The 22,537-nt window shown below is 44.5% G+C and overlaps 1 pseudogene; it reads right to left on the bottom strand.

Annotated features, from left to right (window-relative positions):
- LOC144948134 (receptor-type tyrosine-protein phosphatase beta-like) overlaps window positions 1-22,537 on the bottom strand; it is a 96,414-nt pseudogene that overhangs the window by 15,620 nt on the left and 58,257 nt on the right.

Genomic DNA, 22,537 nt, shown 5'->3' with positions numbered 1-22,537 from the left:
CAGGGAAACAACTCCTGTGGATTTATTTCCTACTTTTCTGCTTCCAGCGGCAGAATTAGTGGGCATTCTAGTCAAAGCCGCGCTAGGCTTTGCTCAAGCAGCGACACGCTGCCGAAGGGGTAAACGGTCGGGGGCTCTAGTACGGCTACGCAGACGCGGGATCCGAACAGTGCTTCCAAGCTTTTTCCTCTCTAACGTACGTTCACTGTGCAACAAAATGGACGACCTTCAGCTACTGATGGTGAAAAACAGAGACTTTCTTACATCTTCTGTCTTGTGCTTCACGGAGACATGGCTGTGTGATTTGATCCCGGATACTGCGTTACAACTGGCAGGTCCAAATCGTAAGATCAGATCGGACATAGCACTCTTTGGCAAGACGAGGGGCGGTGGTATTCGTTTTTACACTAACAGTGGCTTGTGTGTAGATGTAACAGTGATTCTGCAACATTGTTCTCCAGACCTGGAATCATTTTTTATAAACTGGAAACCTTTCTACTTGCCTCGCGATTTCGCGTCGCTCATTTTGGTCGGAGCAAGCAAATCCGGATTCCCTGGTTATCGTGCTCGTCGATTTTAACAAAGGTAATCTCAGCCATGAACTCTCCAAATACAGACAATTCATTAAATGCCCTACCAGAGAAGGGAACACTCTGGACCACTGCTACACTACAGACAGTAGAGCCTACCACACCGTCCCCCGAGCAGCACTGGGACACTGTGACCATGCCATGGTCCACCTGATTCCTGCATACAGGCAGAAACTAAAGCTCTGTAAACCTGCTGTGATGACATCTAAACAGTGGACCAGTGAGGCTATATAGGATTTGCGGGCGTGCTTGGACTGGATATGTTCACGACTGCTACCAATAGTCTGGATGAACTCACAGAGGCTGTGACGTCGTACATCAGCTTCTGTGAGGACTGCTGTATTCAACACGCACCAGGGTGAACTTCAACAACAACAAGCCCTGGTTTTCAGTAAAGCTCAGAAGATTTAGGTTGAAGAAGTTAGCGTTTAGGAGATGGGCTAGAGACAGATTCAAAGAATCGAAGAACAAGTTTAGCAAGGCGGTGAGAGAGGCTAAACGACTGTATTCAGAGATACTAAAACATCAGTTCTCTGCTAACGACTCTGCTTCTGTCTGGAGAGGGCTCAGGCAGATCACCAACTACAAGCCCAGAGCCCTCCACACCACTAACGATACCTGCCTGGCCAACGACCTGAACGAATTATACTGTAGATTTGAAAGGCAATTGGACTGTCCTGAACTACCCCTTCCCACCCAAGAGACCTCCCCTCACTACAGAGACTTTTCAAGAGGCAGAACCCCCGCAAAGCAGCTGGGCCAGACTCTGTCTCTCCAGCAACCCTCAAGCACTGTGCTGACCAGCTGTCTCCGGTGTTCACCAACATCTTCAGCCTGTTTCAAGTCCTCCACTCTCATCCCTTTGCCCAGAAAGCCAAGGCCAACAGGACTTAAAGATTACAGACCTGTCGCCCTAACCTCTCTGGTAATGAAGCCTTTTGAGCGCCTGGTGCTGGCACATCTCAAAGCCATCACAGACCCTCTCCTGGACCCCCTGCAGTTTGCCTACAGAGCCAACAGATCTGTGGACGACGCAGTTAACATGGCCCTCCACTTCACACTACAGCACCTGGACTCCCCAGCAACCCACGCCAGGATACTGTTTGTGGACTTCAGCTCTGCTTTCAATACCATCATCCCTGCTATGCGTCAGGACAAGCTCTCCCAGCTTAACGTGCCCGACTCCACCTGCAGGTGGATCACAGACTTCCTGTCTGACAGGAAGCAGTGCGTTAGGCTGGGAACACAAGTCTCTGACTCCCGGTCCATCAGCACCGGATCTCCTCAGAGCTGCGTCCTTTACCCTCTGCTCTTCTCCCTGTACACCAACAGCTGCACCTCCAGTCATCCGTCCATCAAACTCTTGAAGTTTGCGTACGACACCACCCTCATTGGGCTAATCTCTGGTGGGGATGAGTCTGACTATAGGTGGGAAGCTGACAACCTGGGGACCTGGTGTAGCCAGAACAACTTAGAGCTTAATGCTCTTAAGACAATGGAGATGGTTGTTGACTTCAGGAAGAATACAGCCCAACTCACTCCCATCACCCTGTGCGACTCCCCAGTCAACACTGTGGAGTCCTTCCGCTTCCTGGGCACTATCCTCTCCCAGGATCTCAAGTGGGACCTGAACATCAGCTCCCTCATAAAGAGAGCTTAACACAGGATGTACTTTCTACGGCAGCTGAATAAATTCGACCTGCTAAAGACAATGATGGTGCACTTCTACACAGTCATCATTGAGTCCATCCTCACCTCCTCCATCACCATCCGGTATTCTGCTACCACTGCCAAGGACAAGAGCAGACTGCAGCGTATCATCCGCACTGCTGAGAAGTTGATTGGCTGCAATCTGCCTACCCTTGAGGACCTGTACACCTCGAGGATCCTGAGGCAAGTGAGGAAGATTGTGGCCGACTCCTCCAACCCTGGACACTCTCTGTTCCAGCTACTCCCCTCCGACAGAAGGCTGCGGTCCATCTGGACCAAAACCTCACGTCACAAAAACAGTTTCTTCCCATCTGCTGCTGGCCTCTTCAACAAGGCCAGGGCTCAAACTGACTTTAACACTTTATCTGCACAATGACATCTTGCCATATTTGCACTATGTTACCCTATTTGCATTTTTGTAATTTTATATTGCATATTATAGCTATTGTATATTTAATATTTATTTATTTATTTACATACTTTAGCTCCTTAGTATTAGTCAGATTTTGTACCTTTAGTATAGTTAGACTTGTACACCACTTATTTAAGATTTAGGATTCCTATATGTTTAATGTATGCACCTTCCTGCCAAAGTAAATTCCTAGTCTGTGCGAACTTTCATGGCGAATAAAACCCTTTCTAATTCTGAAAGGCAGCTGTCAGATCGAGAAAAACTGCACCGGTTCAACGTCTCTAATTTACAAATGTGTTCTACGTAGGTCTTGTCAATACTCCTGTCATTGTGAGCACGTGATGTCACCTTCCTTTCGAGAACATCGCGTAAGCATTTCAGTAGGGTTTTAATTCGTTGAAATAAGCTCACGGAAAAATGCACGCGGGTGGGGGACATACCTGTAAGCAGTGTTTGGCTTTAAGAGGCCATCGGAGAAGCTTCCGCTCGTTCTGCCAGTGCCAATTTGGACACTGACGATGGAGTTGGGGTTGGAGCACTCGGAGGGGTAAACACGATCGTCCACCTGGTACACGTTCGTGCTGCCACTCGCATATTCTGAGTACGTGCTCAGAGGCCACCTCTTCTCTGGACTCTCGCTGTTGGTTCCTGTGTGATCGGATAGAGTGAATCCATCCATCGGTTGATTCCTTTTTTACATGCATTCGTTAAAAGTTGCTAATAAAGTTTCCAAGATGAATCCTCAATGAAATACTCCATATACGTGGAACTAAATCGCACGTGAAAATTTGCACTTTAGATTCAAAATGTATATACTGTAATACGGTTTTCGTTACCCTAACAATTTCAAGTAGATGATGGAGAATGACTCATAGAGGTGCAAGGAGGAAGCACAGGCAAGATGGAAATGCAGCAGCAGCCATGAAGTCGGCTGGCATAAAATTCAGACCCAGAATCCCCCCCTCTACCATCCCAGGTCAATTAATGAGTGTTTACATTAAGGAGAAAACCAGTACCCAGAGAAAACCTACGTAGAGCAAGACCGCTCCATACAGATGCCCTCTCCTGGCCAGTGAGGGGACGGGACCACGACGTTAATGGGTAAGGCGTTTCACCACACGGAGTGATTCACCAACCCTCGCCTCCACTGTTGTGGATTACAAACATGCATAGCTACCAAGATTTGGATGAAAAATTGTGGAAGATACAGGTATTGATCCTGCTATATTTAGTATACTTAGTAAGCACTCTAATGTCTCATCTCTTTCCCCCTGGTAATAAAGTTAACTATAATTTTTGTCGTGCATTAATGAAGTGACCGAGCCGTATTCATAGCACGTTCGTTGCATTACCCTCGGACTGCTTGACGATGACCGTGTAGTACTTGAGGTCGCCGTTTGTGTTCTGGAACCAGCTGCAGCTGAAGGAGATTGTTAGGCTGCTCGGTGTTACCTGGTTCTGCACCGTCGTGATGTTCACCGTCTCTGGAACGGGTGGAGGAGCTACCCAAATGCGCACGGCAGGTTTGGAAATGAGCACAAGTACACAGACTGTCGTAATTTAGAGCCATTTGTTAATCCACTACCGGACGAATGCATGAACATTGCTTGACCATACTTTTTCATGCTGGTCAGTGTGGGATAGCGATGCAGGATCTGGAGGAGCTAGCAACAGTTCAGATACTGATATTTACCATATCCAGGAAATGCATGGGGGGAGGAGGGGTATCTCGATTCGTAGCGCAGCACCCTCAATACGGTGCCCACTGCTCCAACCTAGCAAGTGAGGCTTAAACAAAAATCCAGTCTTCAGGGCAAGTGCTCTTAATGAGCAGCCATTTAAAGGGTGGCATTGCTCACAAGGGAGTTGATAGGGCCACTCCCAGAACCAGCCACTTTTTTTCCCTCTCCAGTGCTGTATGTAAGGTGAAGTTCTTTTGCACCGTACGTAGCCAATCATGCTAAATCGGAGGTGCAGGAAAAATACAAATTCTGATGTGTAAACACTTAACCAGGTGGTCATTTGAGGTACAGTTGAGTAAAACGAGGCCCAGAACTGAACTTAAGTTGTTGGGTGTGTACGATGCCAACTTTGAACTCTTTATAAAAATACCACGCACTAAATTATTGTTACTGGCATGATTGATACAGGTTAGTGTAGGTGAATGGGTGCCCGGACATGGAACCATTGCTACGAGTCCAGACCACCGGATTGTCTCCAAAATGCATTGCAACATATTTTATGATGGGGAGACAGATTGATTTGCTCACATTTGGTACAAAACTCAACAATCACAACCACTCATGTGCCAATAAAAATGGATGAACTCACCGCTTACGTCGGTCCGTGCTTTTCCTTGCAGAGTTTGACTGGGCAGATTTCCTGAGTAGGTGGTGATATTGACTAAGTATTCAGTGTTCGGCTTCAGACGTCCAAGCATTGCAAATGTTAAATTTGTTCTTCCATTTCCCTGAGGCTCGATAATTGTTTCATTCAAATACTTGGTAGTGACTGTGAGACTACTGTTGTTGAATATGTCAATGATCTGCAATAGTTTACTGCCATTGATCACTTGCAGGTACAGCAAGCTCCATACACCGTCGGGGAGAGACCAACTGCAGGAAATATTCTCCGAGGAATACGTGAAGCAAGAAAAGTCTCTGACAGATGCTGGATCTGGGGGGGGTGGGGGGAAGTTGGTGAATGGGGTAGTTAGGGGGGAGGGGATGCAGGATTGGTGAAGATGTAACTCATTGCTGATATTACCAATGGCCATTAATCAAACCCATTTAATTCAAAACACAGTGGCACAAAAAAACTGACACATTGCAGGGTCTCAGTTATGAGCATGTGCGTGCATGTGATACTCGGTTGGTGCCTAAAACTGTCGACTCCATTGGCAGTACGGGCGTGCCAACATTGGGCCCGATTCCCCTCGGTGCGCGTGCTTACCAGTCCACCTCTGCTCTGGGTCTTCTGGTTTTTCCCTCCAGATTTAAAAGTCATGCATTTAGAGTATTTGGTTGCTATAACTTTCACATGATGATAAGCCACTTCGTTTTTGCTATCGTTTATGATCGTCAGGCCGCTTCTGAAAATAGCTACATAGCTCAGTGGGCCTTACCTGGTACAATGGAAATAGTGTTCGTTGTCTGCCGAGGTCACTTCTCTATGATGATGGCTAACTGGGCCTTTTCTCGTGTGGCCCCTAGTCTGTGGAGTTGACATCCCCTGGACGTTCATTATGCGGACTCCCTATCTTTATTCAATTCATGCATTAAGAGGCACTTATTTTTAAAGGAAATGTTCTATTTCTTGAATCTTTTTAGTTTTAGGTTGAATTTTATTGGGTTGGGCCTGCACGTGTGTGTGAGTGTTTTGTACAGCGCCTTCTGACTTCTTGGTGCAAGGCGCTTTAGCAGTGTAAATACATATCAAATTATTACCAGGATTAAAATTACGTCTGCCTACTTTAAATCAACTCAAATTACATCATTCCACGTGTTTTTGGCCTGCTTATACCAAAAGAGAATAGTGGCCTGTCAACATGACCAATGTGAATCGTGTATGTCTATTTTAAATGAAGGGGCAATGGCAGCATTACATGGTGGTGAAACGTTTTCAATACCAAATTAAGTAGTATCATGTGTAATATACACAATGCACTTGTGATACATAGTAGCATACACACATTACTGTCTAAATTAAAATAGTACGATCAAAAGATTGTATAGGTACTTACAAGTAATGTCCATGACGACATCTGCCCAATATGAGAGGTACCCATTGGTAGCCGTCACAGACACGGAGTAGTTCATTCCAGGAACCAGGTCAGTAAATGTTGTCAAGTTTGAGTAAATCTGGAATGTTGTAACCAAGTTTCCACTCTCAGACTCTGTCAAGTAGGCCCAGTACGAGAACGAGTCTGGGAGATAAGTCGTTCCTGAGACTGTCATGGTCGTGGTAGTCTTGTTAGTGATGGTGTAAACGATGTAAATTGACACTGAAATGGCCACATGCAAGCAAGACATTGTAATAGCATGTTTTAGTTATTTTACAATGGTTAAAGTTAATAATGAGAAATAAAAATTGCAAACAATGGCAGCATCATGTGGTGCTGAAACGTTTTGAATACTAAAGTTATACAACGTGTAATATACGCAATGCACTTGTGATATATAGTACCATACACAAATTACTATCTATAATAATATAGTCTGAACAGTTGATCACAACGGTACTTACAAGTTCTGTCCATTACCATATCTGACCAATATGAGACAGACCCATCGAAAGCCTGCACAGACACAGAGTAGTTCCTTCCAGGAACCAAGCCAGTAAATGTTGTCACATTTGAGTAAATCTGTAATGTTGTAACCAAGTTTCCACTCGCAATCTCTCTCAAGTAGGCCCAGTAGGAGAACGAGTCTGGGAGATAAGTCGTTCTTGAGACAGTCATGGTCGTGGTAGTCTTGCTGGTGATGGTTAAAACGATGTAACTTGACACTGAAATGGCCACATACAAGCAAGCCATTTGAATGTCATGTTTAGGTTATTTTACAATGATTAAAGCGAATAATGAGAAAGACCAATTGAAAACAATGGCAACATCAAGTGGTGGTGAAACGTTTTGAATACTAAACTAATTCAACGTGTAATATACGCAATGCAACTTGCGATATATAGTAGCATACACAGATTACTGTCTATATTAATCTAGTCTGAACAGTTGACCACAACGGTACTTACAAGTTCTGTCCATTACCACATTTGAATAATATGAGAATGGCCAAAAATAAGCCTCCACATATATAGAGTAGTTCCTTCCAGGAACCAGGTCAGTAAATGTTCCCGTGGTTGAGTTAATCTGGAAATATGTAACCAAGTTTCCACTCGCAGTGTCTCTCAAGTAGGCCCAGTAGTAGAACGAGTCTGGGAGATTAGTCGTTCCTGAGACTGTCATGGTCGTGGTAGTCTTCCTCGTGATGGCTAAAACGATGAACCTTGGCACTGAAATGGCCACATGCAAGCAAGACATGTTAATGGCATGTGTGGCACAATAGGAATGCAGCACTTTTAATTATTTCCTCGTGTAGCAATGGAATATAGTGTGGGCTTGTGAAGGTCCTTATGTGCTGTGGAGTACATCAATGCACGTGTGTACACCAGCATGTGATACTGAGTCGGGCCTGTAGGTGGCTGGCAGGGTTATTGTTTCAAGTTTCTAGTTTCATTTATTAGGTATAGCCCTGTGAGCCATTCGGCTCTTAAATCGGGTGCAACCGCAACAAACAAAAAAACACAAACATGAACAAGAAAACATCTTAAAGAGACTATGTGCAAACAGAAAATCCAAGAAAAGACAGCAAAATATTGCAGAAAAAGCACCGTACACCAACACTGTGTGCAAAAATCCCAGTGGGATGCAAGTCAAACAACAACAACCACAAGACAACTTAGATTAAGGCCATCAGTCTAACTCTGTACTACAACAAACAAACATAACCAAACCGAAAAACTTTTAAAAAATCACCAAAATAAAACCATAAAAGCAATGAAACGGTGAGCATAGGAACTGCGACCGAATTTTCACAATAAACGATGTAAGCAACATGTATTACCAAACTCTGCATACATAGCTGGCTGCATGAGTCACTCCACAACAGCAGGAGCATCAGTCGGAGTGCCAACATTTTTCAATGCACCTTTAAGATCAGCACACTAAATCAAAACACAGATCATACTTTGCAGCGATAATTTGGTAGTTCAATAATTTTTCTAAAATTTTCATCAACGGGGACAAAATTGAGATAGGTCGGTAGATATTTGGATCATCTTTAGGGCCCCCTTTGTGAAGTGGATGAACATAGGAATGTTTCCATTCGAGAGGTATTGATGCTTCTTTGATGGACAGGTTGAAAATATGGGCTATAGGTTTGTATATTAGGTGACCAACAGTTAGCAGAGCAAAGACGGGGATACTATCTGCTCCGATAGTGGAGGACCCTTTGAGGTAGGACAGTTGTTTCAGAACATTACATTCGTGGATTGGCTGGAAACTAAATTCGTTTAATGTTTGGGCAGGGGTGTAGGAATTTGCATGCGCAGGGGTGACTCCCAATACATTATCAAAAAGGTCACCAGCTTCAGAAAAATTAAGGTTAAAATTGTCAACTACTTTTTGGGGCTCTGAAAAATATTCTCCATTTTGGTTAAGCTGAACAGGCAGATTATCTGTGTTAGATGCCTTTTCAATACTTTTGATTGTTTTCCAGAAGGTCCTGGCATTTCCATGTGATTCCAGGAGAGTGGAGGAAAAGTATGCATTTTTTGCTTGCCGTATTTTTGTTGACGCATTTATTCCTTAAAATCCTGCATTCTAGCCAGTCATGGGCCAAATTACTTTTCTGAGCACATGCCCAAGCCTTGTCCCTAGTTTTCATGAGCTTAGTAATCAAGGGATCAAACCATGGTGGGCGGTTGCCTTTAGTTTTAAATCTAACCAACAGAGCATGTTTGTTAAGAATTTGGAGAAACGTGTACCTGAAGATCTCCCAAGCCGTAGTCAGGTTGGGGATATCACAGACCTTGTCAATATCCGAGTGAAGCACATCATTAGCAAATGCCTGAATGCTGAAGTGTCTCATGGAATGCTTCTCAACCAATTTAGGGAGGGCTTTGGGTCTGGCTGATGATCTGACCCCAAATATGAAGGAGTGATCACTAAGGTTATTACCCAGAACACCAGTCAGCGCGAAATTGTGAGGGGCATTTGTTAATAGGACGTCAAGCAGAGATGGCTGTCCCGGGTTTTTTAGGTTGGGTCTTGTGGAGACATTAATTGAAACAGGTTAAATTCATCTGCAAAATTTGTGGCCACGACCGGCGGGTTTAGCCAATTCCAATTCAAATCACCCATTAGAATGATTTCACCTTTAGGAAGGCCCACAAGAAGCTCCCTCAGTGCGTTCCCAGCTTCAACATCCTTACCACTAGGTGGTCTATAGCAGCACACTACCAATATCTGTTGATTTTTAGGGAGAGTGATTCTGAGAGCCAGACTTTCAAAGCAAGATTTCTTTAAAAAGGAATGAGCTGGTGAACATGCAATAGTACTATGAACATAAATGGCAATTCCACCTCCTTTGGACCCTCGGTCAAGTCGAAAAAGGTTGTAGTTGTCAATCGTAATCTGCAAGTCATTTACAGCCGGAGTGAGAAATGTTTCTGTAAGGCAGAAAATGTCCGGGTCCAGATTTGTCAATTCTAGTTTTAGTTGACTTAATTTAATCACAAGCCCTTTGATGTTGACATGTAGAACACCAACACCTTTTCTGCCAGAAAAATCTACAGCATTAAATGAGTTATTTATATTTGGGCCAGGGTGAAGCTCAATACCTCCCAGAAATAAGAAAAGTAGAATTAATAGTTTGCACAAGTATTTTCTGTGAAAGGATGAAGAGTGACGTACCTTGGACGAATAGCAGCTGCATACGTATGGCGACATTTTTAAGAGCAGAATGAAGTTAGAAAGGAGTGCTGGTGAAGTAATAGGACAGAGATAGGGTTTAAAAGGATATAATGATGGAGTGTAGAAGTGGATATAAGCTGTTTCACTAGCGGGTGTAATGGCAAATGGAGCATCAAGTATGGACGAAAAATAACGAGGGCTGCCAGTGGTGGAGTTGTGTTTGGCACTAGATATGGCCGGGAGGGACAGCAGTAGAATACACAGCAGAACTGCCATCTTTAAAATAACAAAGAACCACAACAGTTAAACACACACGTGAAAACGTACATGTAGGCCAAGAGTAACATGACCTGTACAACAGTCACGTGGTTAATGGTGACTCGGTTGAGAATTTACGTGTGTAACACACGTGCTTTTGCATTTTACAGATAAATGACCCAAGTGTTGGTTATGATGGTTATATATATAATAGGGGTTTCCACTTTTTTCTGGCAACAAAACTGAAACCTTTGCAAGGAATCATGTTTACATTAACCACAATACTTGCAGTCAGAATGCAAACAAAAAACAACACTCTGATAATTTATGCATTGTCCTTGAAACTGATTGGTCCACACCAGATACAGCTTTCCTTAGAGCCTCGTTTCGTATGGTGTTAGACCAGATGACGCCAAAACGCGCACTTATACAGTACATATAATGGGTGTAAGATATCAATATAAGTGGATGGTATAGATATACATACAGCTTAGGATTAAAGTAATATTCGAATAGTGAAGCGTAAAGGTTTTGATTAAAGACAAAGTTGGTTTATCAGTAATGGATTGGGTTTAAGGGAAACTGTTATTGAGTAACCTGAACATGTACACCAGTCACGTGGTTAATCGCCACTCGGTTGGAAACTGCTGTGTGTGACACGTGCTGATGCATTTTACAGATGATCACAATCAATGTGTTTGCCCTCGATTTGGAGCACCTGTCCACGTCTTTCATTTTGAGTGTACAACATATTTTGGCGAGCCTGGCAGGAGAGTTTCCCAGAATTCACTGACAGGGATCAACTCTTCCAACGAGATGGGGCAAGCAATTGTACGGGCACCACATGTAAATACAGTCGCGCAAGGATCTGAACGGTCTTCACATCATGGCACTGGAACAGCTGCAGGACAAGGCTAATGCTACCTTGGATCAGCTGCAGAGAGCCCAGCTCATGGAAACATGCAGATATTTTAAGTGTTTCCATGATTGTGAGACTGGTGAAGATAAAAGCAGACGGGCTTTAATTCGTATGGCAGAAATAGTACTCGATTAATTTGATGACCAAGAAGATGATGAGGCCTGTGCATGTGTTTAAAACCTGCTGCCTTTCATTGAGACAATACAACCGAAAGACAAAGACAGAAAGGGAACAGGTCAAACACTGCCACCATCAAAACTATCTGAAGATATGGATGAGAAAATACAACAGTCACAAGAAGATTCCAGAAAAACCCTTGAAGTAAAGAAAACCTCAAGTGAAGGTGGAACAAAAACTAGAGCAGCATTGGATCTCGTACGAATGGCCAGACCAGGAAATCTAACAGAAGTCACAATCCGGAGAGAATTCAGAATATGTGGGCAGATTGGTGAAGGAGAGCATAAAAACAAGTTATCTTACGCCAATCTGATGCACCAGATCGATGCAGGAATCCATAAGGACCATGCTGTGTCTGACATCATTGAGGTAGTTATCACAGCAATCAGTCCTGGTCTGAATTTGAGGGACATGCTAGAAATAAAAACTCATTTGACTATTTACAAGTAAAAAAACATTTTGAAGGGACACTGTAGAGAACAAAGCATTATTTGATGAACATCTCTCAGGAGCCAAGATAATCTGCACGAAACTTTTTGTTTGAAGCTATCGAATTAAAGGACTTGTTGTATCTATGCCATTTTTGTTTTTTTATATTAAGAATAATTCTGCCAATATATATAATTTGTTTTTTAATAGCCACCAGTGGCAACTTGGGAGCAAACAAAGACGAGCGAAACCCCGTTTCCCAACTTCCACCACAGATGCGTGCACACCTCGCTTCAAAGGCCAGAAAGCATGAAAGAGACAGCCATCAAATGTCATTAACCTCCCCGAATTTCACACAAGAGGAAAAAGGGGGGGGGGAATTGCAAGGGGGTGTTAGGATAACCCCCACACTTCAGAAAGCCCCCCTCACAATACAAAAAAACAGGCGCCACGAGGAATATATAATTATATTCTTAACGGCTAAAAAAAATAGCATTGGCAACAAGAAAGCACAGACGGGTTTTCGAGCCATATTAGTTATACAAGTTACCAACTTAGCCATGAAAGTTAAGCAAACATTATCTATCCTCGCTCCAATTGTAAACCAGACTACAGTCTGCACCAGGGGGCCGTGAATCCTCATTTGTTAATTCCATACTGACATTATTTCCCTTTAATAATCTTCTACGCGGCCGGGCCGAAGCATCAAAGAATAATTATGGCAGTCAGGGTCGCTCCTAAGCCAAAAAAAAAAAATTCCCTAGCACCGGGATATCAAATAAAATAATAACAGGCTAATTCTAGATTTGAAGCTTTCGTGACTGCAATGATTCATATCCTTAGGTTTTTTCGGTAAAGTCACGTAGGTAAAAACATTAAAAAGTAAAACGTCGTGATTTTTATTTTATTTTACTTTTCAATGTTTTTACCTACGTGACTTTACCGAAAAAAACCTAAGGATAATAACAGGCTAAGTCAAATAATAAGTACGAAATTAGAGTGGATCTCCTAGGAGAGTTAAGGGCGGAGAAGTCTATCATAAGTAACCAACATACAATACTCCAGGGGAAGCGAGCAGCTCACAGCCGTCTTTGTCTTCCCGAGAGAAACGGCCACAGAGCAGGCACAAAGCCAGGAAATGGCCCTCATAAAAGTTCGTGGCGAGCGGGCGACGGCTCGAGAAAGGAAATCAACAGATGCCTCTCAGTATGCTCCAACGATAGAGCACAGCCGTCTTTGTCTCCCCGCAGCACGGACAGCAAGATTTTCGCACACGAGCAAATAACATCTCCCCATAAAGAAACCAAACCACGATGGAAATACCGTGAACACGGCTACTTACAATCAAATCACAATAATACTAAGCAGCAAAGGTGAGCCTCATTTTAACTTCCAGACCAGGAGCCGTATGAGACAAAGGATAAACGCCAAGAGCGAGGGAAGAGATTATAGAGCTCGCTTAACGCGTAGGCTTTCGCGACCAATATTATTCATAATCAAAACCCAAAACGTGGATTATGATTTAGCAACCTCGGTGCGAACGCGAATCGTCAGTCTGGTTTGGTTTGATGACTCATGTGTGGCGCCGTTTCGCGAGGAAACCCTCACCCCTCCCTCCAGAATTATTGCGGGCAGCTGTGTCTTTGAAGAACCTTTCCTCCAATAAGTCGCACATACAGACGCACCCACGACACACACGGACGGACACGCACACGACACGCCCAGACGCAGATGTGTCCACACACACGAACAAAACAGTTATATGGTTCCGGCCTTTGAACAACTCGAAAAAAAACCGAGTGGATTTTCCCGATATAAGCCGAGAAAAAATCCATTCAACCCATCCCACCGGGGCTCAGGCCCCCCATCTTTCCGGGGCTCAAGCCCCTTATCTCATCTCACCGGGGCTCAGGCTCCCATCTCATCTCGACGCCGACAACGAAGGAGCTCTTCCGTCATCCAGAATGACGATGTTCGCGGGGTAGCGACGTGCATTGACAAGCCGAGGTGCCAGCCTGCCCGCGCACAAGTGAACGAGCTTCGCCCCTTCGTCCGGTCACCAAGCCGAGGTGCCAGCCTGCCCGCGCACAAGTGAACGAGCTTCGCCCCTTCGTCCTGTCACCAAGCCGATGTGCCAGCCTGCCCGCGTACGAGTGAACGAGCATCGTCCCTTCGTCCTGTCACCAAGCCGAGGTGCCAGCCTGCCCGCACACAAGTGAACGAGCATCGTCCCTTCGTCCTGTCACCAAGCCGAGGTGCCAGCCTGCCGCGCACGAGCAAACGAGCACTGCTGCGCCGTCAGTCACCGTACGGGTGTCAGCTCCGAGGGAGGTGTCGGAAAGCGAGCAGCTCACCGCAGCCACGCTCGAGCGACAGGGACCTTCTCCGAAAGTCGTTCGTATCCACAACCCCCCCCCCCACTCATAGACCCACACACGCACGCAACGACGTCACGAACTTACCTAAGAGACTATCTATTCCACCCACACCATCATATCAACCCTAGTCAATTATCAGAAGACTAATTACCAATTACATGAACCATCAGCTGGCCGTGAGGAATCGTGGCCCATCGAGTGATTAAGAGTCCGTCGGTTATAAGAGTGTGAGGGCCGGCAAAATCCCATCACCACCTCCACGCGGTGCCGGCTGGATTCCAACCAACGGTGAGGGTCTTTGGCGTCAGATGGAGCGACCCACCGGCCAAAGTATTTCTGTGTCGCATCTATGGCAACGTCAAATCAACTTGGAACAAGCTAGGGCACCCCTCGGGGGAAACGCGCGCCGTCCTCGCCCGAACGATGCGAGAAGTGGACGAGGGCTACCTACTCATGGATGGGGCAGGCTAAAGAAGTTAGTCCGACTACGGCTGGGAACACTCAACATCGGAACATTGACAGGGAGAAGTCGAGAATTGTCAGCTGCCCTAAAGGCCCGTCGTATCGACATCGTATGCATCCAAGAAACGAAGTGGAGTGGAGCAAAGGCCAGGGAGATTGGAGAAGGATACAAACTGTTCTACAACGGTGAAAGAAACACCAAGAACGGCGTTGGAATCGCAGTCAGCCAAAATCTACGAGACAGCGTCGTGGCCGTCCACCGTGTTTCCGACCGCCTCATGTCCATCGAAATCGACTCAAACGACCTACGCCTCCGGGTGGTATCTTGTTATGCGCCGCAGCCCAGCTGCCCAGCAGATACCAAGGAGGAATTTTGGGAACAATTTGATGGACACATGCAATCGATAAATGGAGAAGAGCAGTTAGTAATTGGTGGAGACCTAAATGGACACGTTGGAAGCGCCCGGGATGGATACCCTCGAAACCATGGTGGCCAAGGATATGGTACCCGGAACGATGAGGGAAACCGAGCCCTGGACTTTGCGGAAGCCCATGATCTTGTCCTCGCCAACACCTTCTTCAAGAAGAAACCGTCCCATCTCATTACGTACGCCAGTGGTGGGAGATCAACTCAAATTGATTACTGGCTTGTCAAGCGGGATAAGCTGAAAACGGTGACAAACACTAAAGTCATACCATCGGACAACATCGCCCCACAACATCACATCCTGGTCATGGACATAAAAATGGACATTGGCCAGCGACATCGCCCACCAACAACTGGACAGCAGCGAATTAAGTGGTGGCGGATGAAGGAATGCAAGGATCAGCTGAGAGTCGCCTTTAATCAGATTGACGTGAACACCAACCGACCAGCGAATGCGATTTGGGAAGATCTCGCCGGCCAACTGTGCACAGCAGCAATGGAAGCACTGGGGCTAACTAAGCCGGGAAAACACTTCATTGACAAGCAAATATGGTGGTGGAACGAAGAAGTTCAGCTAGCAGTGAAAGGGAAGAAGCTAGCTTTCAAGAAGTGGCGCCAAACGCTCGCAGATCTGGATTACCAACAATACAGAAACTGCAAATCGGCAGCGAAGCGAGTAGTTGCAGCGGTGAAATTAGCTCAATACGACCAACTGTATGTCGAACTGGACACCCCAGAAGGTGCCAATAAGATCTATCGACTGGCAGAGGCACGCCATCTTTCGACTCAGGATATTGGTCAGGTCAAATGCATAAAGGATGAGAATCACAGCACTCTCAGAGACCCCCCCGCCATCCTTCAACGCTGGAGCGACTACTTCTCTGGAATCTGCAACCAGGAATTTCCCCACCCACCGATTATTAGCGCTGAACACGTCCTCGGTCCGGTTTCACCTATCACCATCACCGAAGTGGAACAAGCTATCAGGAGAATGAAGAATGGGAAAGCGACTGGCCCGGACGATATCCCTGCTGAAGCCTGGAAGATCCTTGGCAGGCAGGGTGCTGCCCTCCTTACCCAGCTCTTCAACACCATCACGAGCACCAGTGAGGTCCCAGAAGCCTGGTCGACCAGCACGACGGTTCCAATTTGGAAGGGTAAAGGGGACGTGGCAGAATGCTCGAATTACAGGCCAATCCGGCTCCTGTGTCATGCGATGAAGATCTTTGAGCGAGTTTTGGACACGAGGATTAGAAACATCATCACCCTATCACCCAACCAATGCGGCTTCGTCAAAGGATGTGGCACTACGGACGCCATATTCGCGGCGAGGCTCCTGCTGGAGAGGCACAGAGAGAAGAACCAAGCTGTGCATGTGTCGTTCCTCGACCTTGAAAAGGCATTTGACAGGGTCCCCCACGACCTCATCTGGCACTCGCTTCGATCCCATGGAGTACCTGAAACCTACGTGCATTGGGTGCAACTCCTATACAAGAACGTCACCAGTGCAGTCAGGTGTGCAGTGGGCATATCACCGCCATTTCCCATCAACGTTGGAGTGCACCAAGGATCGGCCCTGTCACCACTCCTGTTTATCCTGTGCATGGACACGATCACTGCCGACCTGCACACGCCCCTGCCATGGTCAATTCTCTACGCGGATGACGTCCTCCTCTCAGATGAAGAGAGAGGAGAAGTGGAAAGACAAACGCGCCTGTGGAAGGAACGTTTGGACGAAAACGGGATGAGGTTCAACATCAAAAAGACGGAGTATATGGAGTGTGGCCCCCAAACCGACGGCACCATCAGTATTGACGGAGAATATCTGAAGAAAGTGACGGACTTTAAGTACCTGGGCTCCACCATCAGCTCAGATGGTAGCATCACGACTGATGTGAGGTCACGAGTCAATGCGGCGTGGATGAAATGGAGGCAAGTCACCGGAGTCCTCTGTGATCGGAAAATTCCGGATAGGCTGAAGGGAAAAATATACAAGACCATCGTCCGACCGGTGGCACTCTATGGATCCGAGTGCTGGCCAGCCACAACTGTACACGAACAAGCTCTCCACACCATGGAGATGAGGATGCTCAGATGGAGCCTCGGGCTCACTCGATGGGATCGTGTCAGGAACGAAGACGTTCGGAAGCGACTTGGTGTGGCCCCCATTGCGGACAAGATGCTTGAGGCAAGGCTTCGGTGGTACGGCCACGTGATGCGAAGTGAAGAGTCATCAGTGGCCAAGACTGCCTTGCGTATTGAGCCAGAGGGCCGCCGTCCACGCGGGCGTCCGAAGAAGCGATGGATGGACCGAATAAAGGAAGACATGAAGACGGTCAACGCATCCCCTGAAGATGCCCTGGACCGAGCCAAATGGAGAAGACAATGCCGAAAAGCGGACCCTGCGCCACAGCGGGAACAACGCTAGGAAGAAGAAGGTTATAAGAGTGTGAGGTTGTTTTCCTTGCCTTTCATTTTCGTTTCGCTCATCGCATAGGCGACCAATAGATTCGTCGAGGCAAACTAAAACTCTCGAAATCATCATTACGAATCGACACGTTTACAGAGAGAAAATATCGTGTCAAACCTGTTTTTTTGTCATAGAGTCTCGCCAAAAAAAAAAAAATTAAAGCAGAGCAGATACGCTCTCTCACAAACACCCACCCACCCACCCTTGTCTCAAACATTTCGGGAAAAATGTATACTTGCCGATTAATCTATTGATGTATACTTTCGCCTCTGGGGTACAATAAGTGCCTTTATTGCCCGTCATATGAATATCGTCGCATGCTTGTTTTAAAACTCGGCCGGTCGCTGGTTGTGCTCGATACATGGGGGAACTAATGAGATGTCTGGTGGAAAAGTAGAAATTACGATTGTTAGAAGAATGTTAGCCTTCAGTTCGTTAATTGCATAATCTCGCCAATGAATCTATGGACGTATGCTTGCCTTTGCATGTTAGAGTGTCAAATGTTTGTTTAGAATAAAAATTGTTAACACAGAAGTATCTCGAGTGTTTCTTTCCAAGTTCATGCAAAACTGTCTTATTCATAAGAACTGTATCCTGCGATGAGAAATGAATTTGGAGACCTAACAACATAAACACACAAAGATAATCATTAAATGTTTAATCAATGATAATCGTTTTATCCCGATTGATACAACTCTGTATAACGAAGCTAAGCCTAATGATCATAACTGCACACATTAACATAATCGCAAGCATCCGCATAAATTACTACGATTATCTCCGTGATTATTATAATTTATGCTTATAATTACACACATTAACATAATTTATGCGATTATTTTTTATCTAAATTTCATAATCCGAAAAATACAACAACTCTGACGAGCAGAAGACAGATTGGAAGAACTACCTGGCCAATGTAGTGCATGCTTATAACTGTACTCGTAGTGAAGGCAACCGGATTCTAACCTTTTTATCTTCTTCTTGGTTCTTTCGGTAAAGTCACGTAAAAGGGATGTAATAAAATAACAAAAATAAAACATAATAAAATAATTCTCACGACGTTTCGGCCACAACGCAAGCAGCCGTCCTCAGGTGAAGAACATGTCTGTCGATAAGACAGACTCTGACAGACTCTGACATACTCTATTATTTTATTACTTCCCTTCTACGTGACTTTACCGAAAGAACCAAGAAGATGAATCCCTGCAGTCACGAAAGCTTTAAATCGAAACTTTTTATCTTCTGTTTGGGAGGTCTCCAAAACTACCAGTGGATCTTATTTTTGTTTTCGAACACCAGGGAGAGAGAGGATCCTAAAAGCAATTTGTGGAGAAGTGGAGACAGCGGATGGTGGACGCATACAGAATAGCATCCAACTTTGCAACAAAAGAACCCACTAAAGGGAAGGGCCAGTATGACGAGAAAATCCATGGGGTAGAGCTATGGCAAGGTAATCATGTCCTGCTCCTACTGAGAGGACAAGGTGTATATTGTTATTGGGAGAAAAATTAATGGCAGGCCAGTTTATGAGGTCAAACCTTAGAATGGTGAAGGGAGAACCAAAATAATTAATCGGAATTTGCATCTACCTTGTGACTTCCTCACAATTGAGCAGCCATCACAAAAGCAACGGAGTAAGAAAGCACTAAAGAAAACTCACCAAACAAGGACAAGAGGCCCATGCAAAGACACGCAGGAACCATCAGACAATGAGTTGGTAACAGATAAAGAATTTGAGCTTACTATAGTTGACAAAAAACTGATCAGCAAGCTATAGTAATACAGGACACGAATTCACCGTTGAACCCAGAAGCTGAAGAATTCCACCCACACAAGAGAGAAGGTGAACACCAGTTATCAGCAGCAGGCAAGAAATATGTATGCGAGTAGTCATCACAACAGAAGACTCGACCTTCAAAGAAAGAGAAGACAGCCAAAGACACTCACCTATGACAAGTTTGGCTAACCTAACATTGTGAGAAGAAGCTCATGGAGAAACAAGGGTCTTTTAACTACAACATGGATGATTTAGACAAAATATAAGCAGTGATCATATGGTTGTTAAGTTCTTCTTCTTGGTTCTTTCGGTAAATTCACATAGAAGAGAAATAATAAAAATATAAAGATAAAACATAATAAAATAATTCTCACGACGTTTCGGCCACAATGCAAGCAGCCATCCTCAGGTGAAGACAGGTCTGTCGAGAAGACAGAGTCTGAATGAAACACTCCAGGCTTGAAGCGTGGCTTTCCTGTAGACACCCATACGGATGCTTACTTAAAACCGGAGTCCCACCACCATCCATCCCAGAAGAACTCTCTCATCAAGACTCTACACCATAGAGCCCAATGTATCTCCGACCAGGAACACTTGCCAGTGAACTTAAACACGTACGCCAAGCTCTTAAGGCTAATGTTTACTCCGACTACACAATCCGAAAAGCCATCACTCCAACCATTAAGAAGGATCTTGTTGAGGAGCCTTTCAAAACCATCACCTTACCCTACATTGCTGGGATCACAAAAAAATCTCCAAAATCCTGATTAAACACAAGATCCAGGTTCGATTCAACGCAGTACATAAAATCCGTGATCTGGTCCCATATGTAAAAGATGTGGTTCCAGACATACAGTACCCTGGCGTCTACAAACTAAGTTGCCTTTGTGGTAGCAGTTACATTGGATAAACCAAACGACATGTCTCGGACCGTATCCGTGAACATAAATCAGACTTGAAACACGGTAGGACTAACACCTCAGCCGTGGCAGATCACTGTTAGAATTCAGTGGGCTCACATGATATTGACTTCTCCAAGACAGAGGTTATCTGCAAGCCATCTGGCTACCATGAGAGATTCGTTCATGAGGCGATCCATATATACAAACACAGAGACAATTTTAACCGAGAAGATGGATGCTGGCTCATCAATCATTGGAAGGACGTAATAAACCATTTCGGATCTTAACTGATTTCGTTCACGTTTACGGTGACTTTCAGACCGCAGTCCACTCACTGGCATTGACTATATATCTTGTATTCTCTGCAGGAAATGTATTCTTTGCTCCGCTGCAAGCTTCCTATCACCACTCTCCCATTGACATATTTCGTTGCTTCCTCTTAGTACCTTTCACGCGACGGTCAATGGTATAGTGTATAGCATATTGTATAATAATAAATAGTATTGAAGTGTAATATTTAATACAATGTATAAGGTAATATATAGTATCGAAATTGTATAGTGAATATACAGCAGTGTGGTATACAGTTGGGTGGGTAGAATAATACATAGTGTAATATTACACTATATAAAACATAGTGTAATATTACACTATGTATTATTCTAAGACATAGGGTAGTGTATAGCAATACAGTATACAATTTAATACTATGTAGTTTATACTTTAGCTTTTTACGTTGTTGTTCAGTTACTGCAGCTACATACTATTAGCATTCCTTCCCCTTATTAATGCTACCCCTATCCCCTCCCTTTGATGCTGCTAATCCTGCATAATGCCCATGCATTATGCAGGATTAGCATTTCACAAATAGCACTAATCGCATTCCTGCATTTCCATTAATTATGCTAAATTCCTCTTGATATGCAGATTATTTTGTCAATGCGCATTTCCCTCCCCCTTCCAACCCAGCTTAAATAGACGCTCCAAGCGTGGTGGTGTTTTCTTTTAGACGCTGTCGCCTCGACAGACCTGATCTTCACCTGAGGACGGTTGCTTGTGTTGTGGCCGAAACGTTGTGAGAATTATTTTATTATGTTTTATTTTTATTATTTTATTACTTCCCTTCTACGTGACTTTGCCGAAAGAACCAAGAAGAATTGTTTTATTATGTTTTATCTTTATTATTTTATTATTTCTCTTCTACGTGACTTTACCGAAAGAAATAAAGAAGATGAATCCCTGCAGTCCCGAAAGCTTGAAATAAAAATAAAAATGGTTGTTAAGTTGTTTAAGATTTTTTTTGTAAGTGTTGTGTTTAATATGTTAGGAAGGGGTAATTGCTTGAGATGAAACATAAAACAAAAATGATGAGGAAAAGGTTTAAAGTATGTTGGTAGGGCGATTAGTAAATACCTGAGAGCTAAATTTCACAGGGCATTGACAAGCTGGAAAGGATGTTGTTCTTAACACATACTGGTAAAAGAATCCCAACCATTTCTGGTGAGTAAAATGTGAATTATGGTTTAATAATACCAGAGTTCTAGATTTGAAGCTTTCGTGACTGCAATGATTCATATTCTCAGGTTTTTTCGGTAAAGTCACGTAAAATCCGTGATCTGATTCCATCTGTGAAGGATGTCGTTCCTGACTTACAGTATCCTGGAGTCTACAAATTGAGTTGCATTTGTGGTGATTGCTACATTGGAGAAACAAAACGTCATGTTGCTGATCGTGTCCGCGAGCACAAGTCAGATCTGAAACACGGCAGAACTGATTCTTCGGCCGTTGCCGATCATTGCTACAACTCGGCGGGCTCTCATGAAATTGTCTTTTCCGAGACCAAGGTTCTCTGCAAACCTCCGGGCTACCATCAAAGGTTTGTACACGAAGCCATACAAATATACAAACACAGACATAATTTCAACCGTGATGATGGGTACAAACTCAGTAATCACTGGAAAGATGTTATTAACCACGCAAAAAAGACTTAATTACACTTTTTGGACCATCTTATCTGACAGGCACTATTTTAATTTACTTCACCGAGTGTTAACATCCACAGTGTTTAACAGTAATCTCTTCATTGTTCTTTGATCACCGCTCGCCACGTTTCCATTCATTGTGTTGAGCACTACGTGATGTCTTTGATCAC

This window comes from Lampetra fluviatilis, chromosome 48 (genome assembly GCF_964198595.1).
Source record: "Lampetra fluviatilis chromosome 48, kcLamFluv1.1, whole genome shotgun sequence".
Lineage (NCBI taxonomy): Eukaryota > Metazoa > Chordata > Hyperoartia > Petromyzontiformes > Petromyzontidae > Lampetra > Lampetra fluviatilis.
This window is presented reverse-complemented; position numbering and strand designations above follow the sequence as displayed.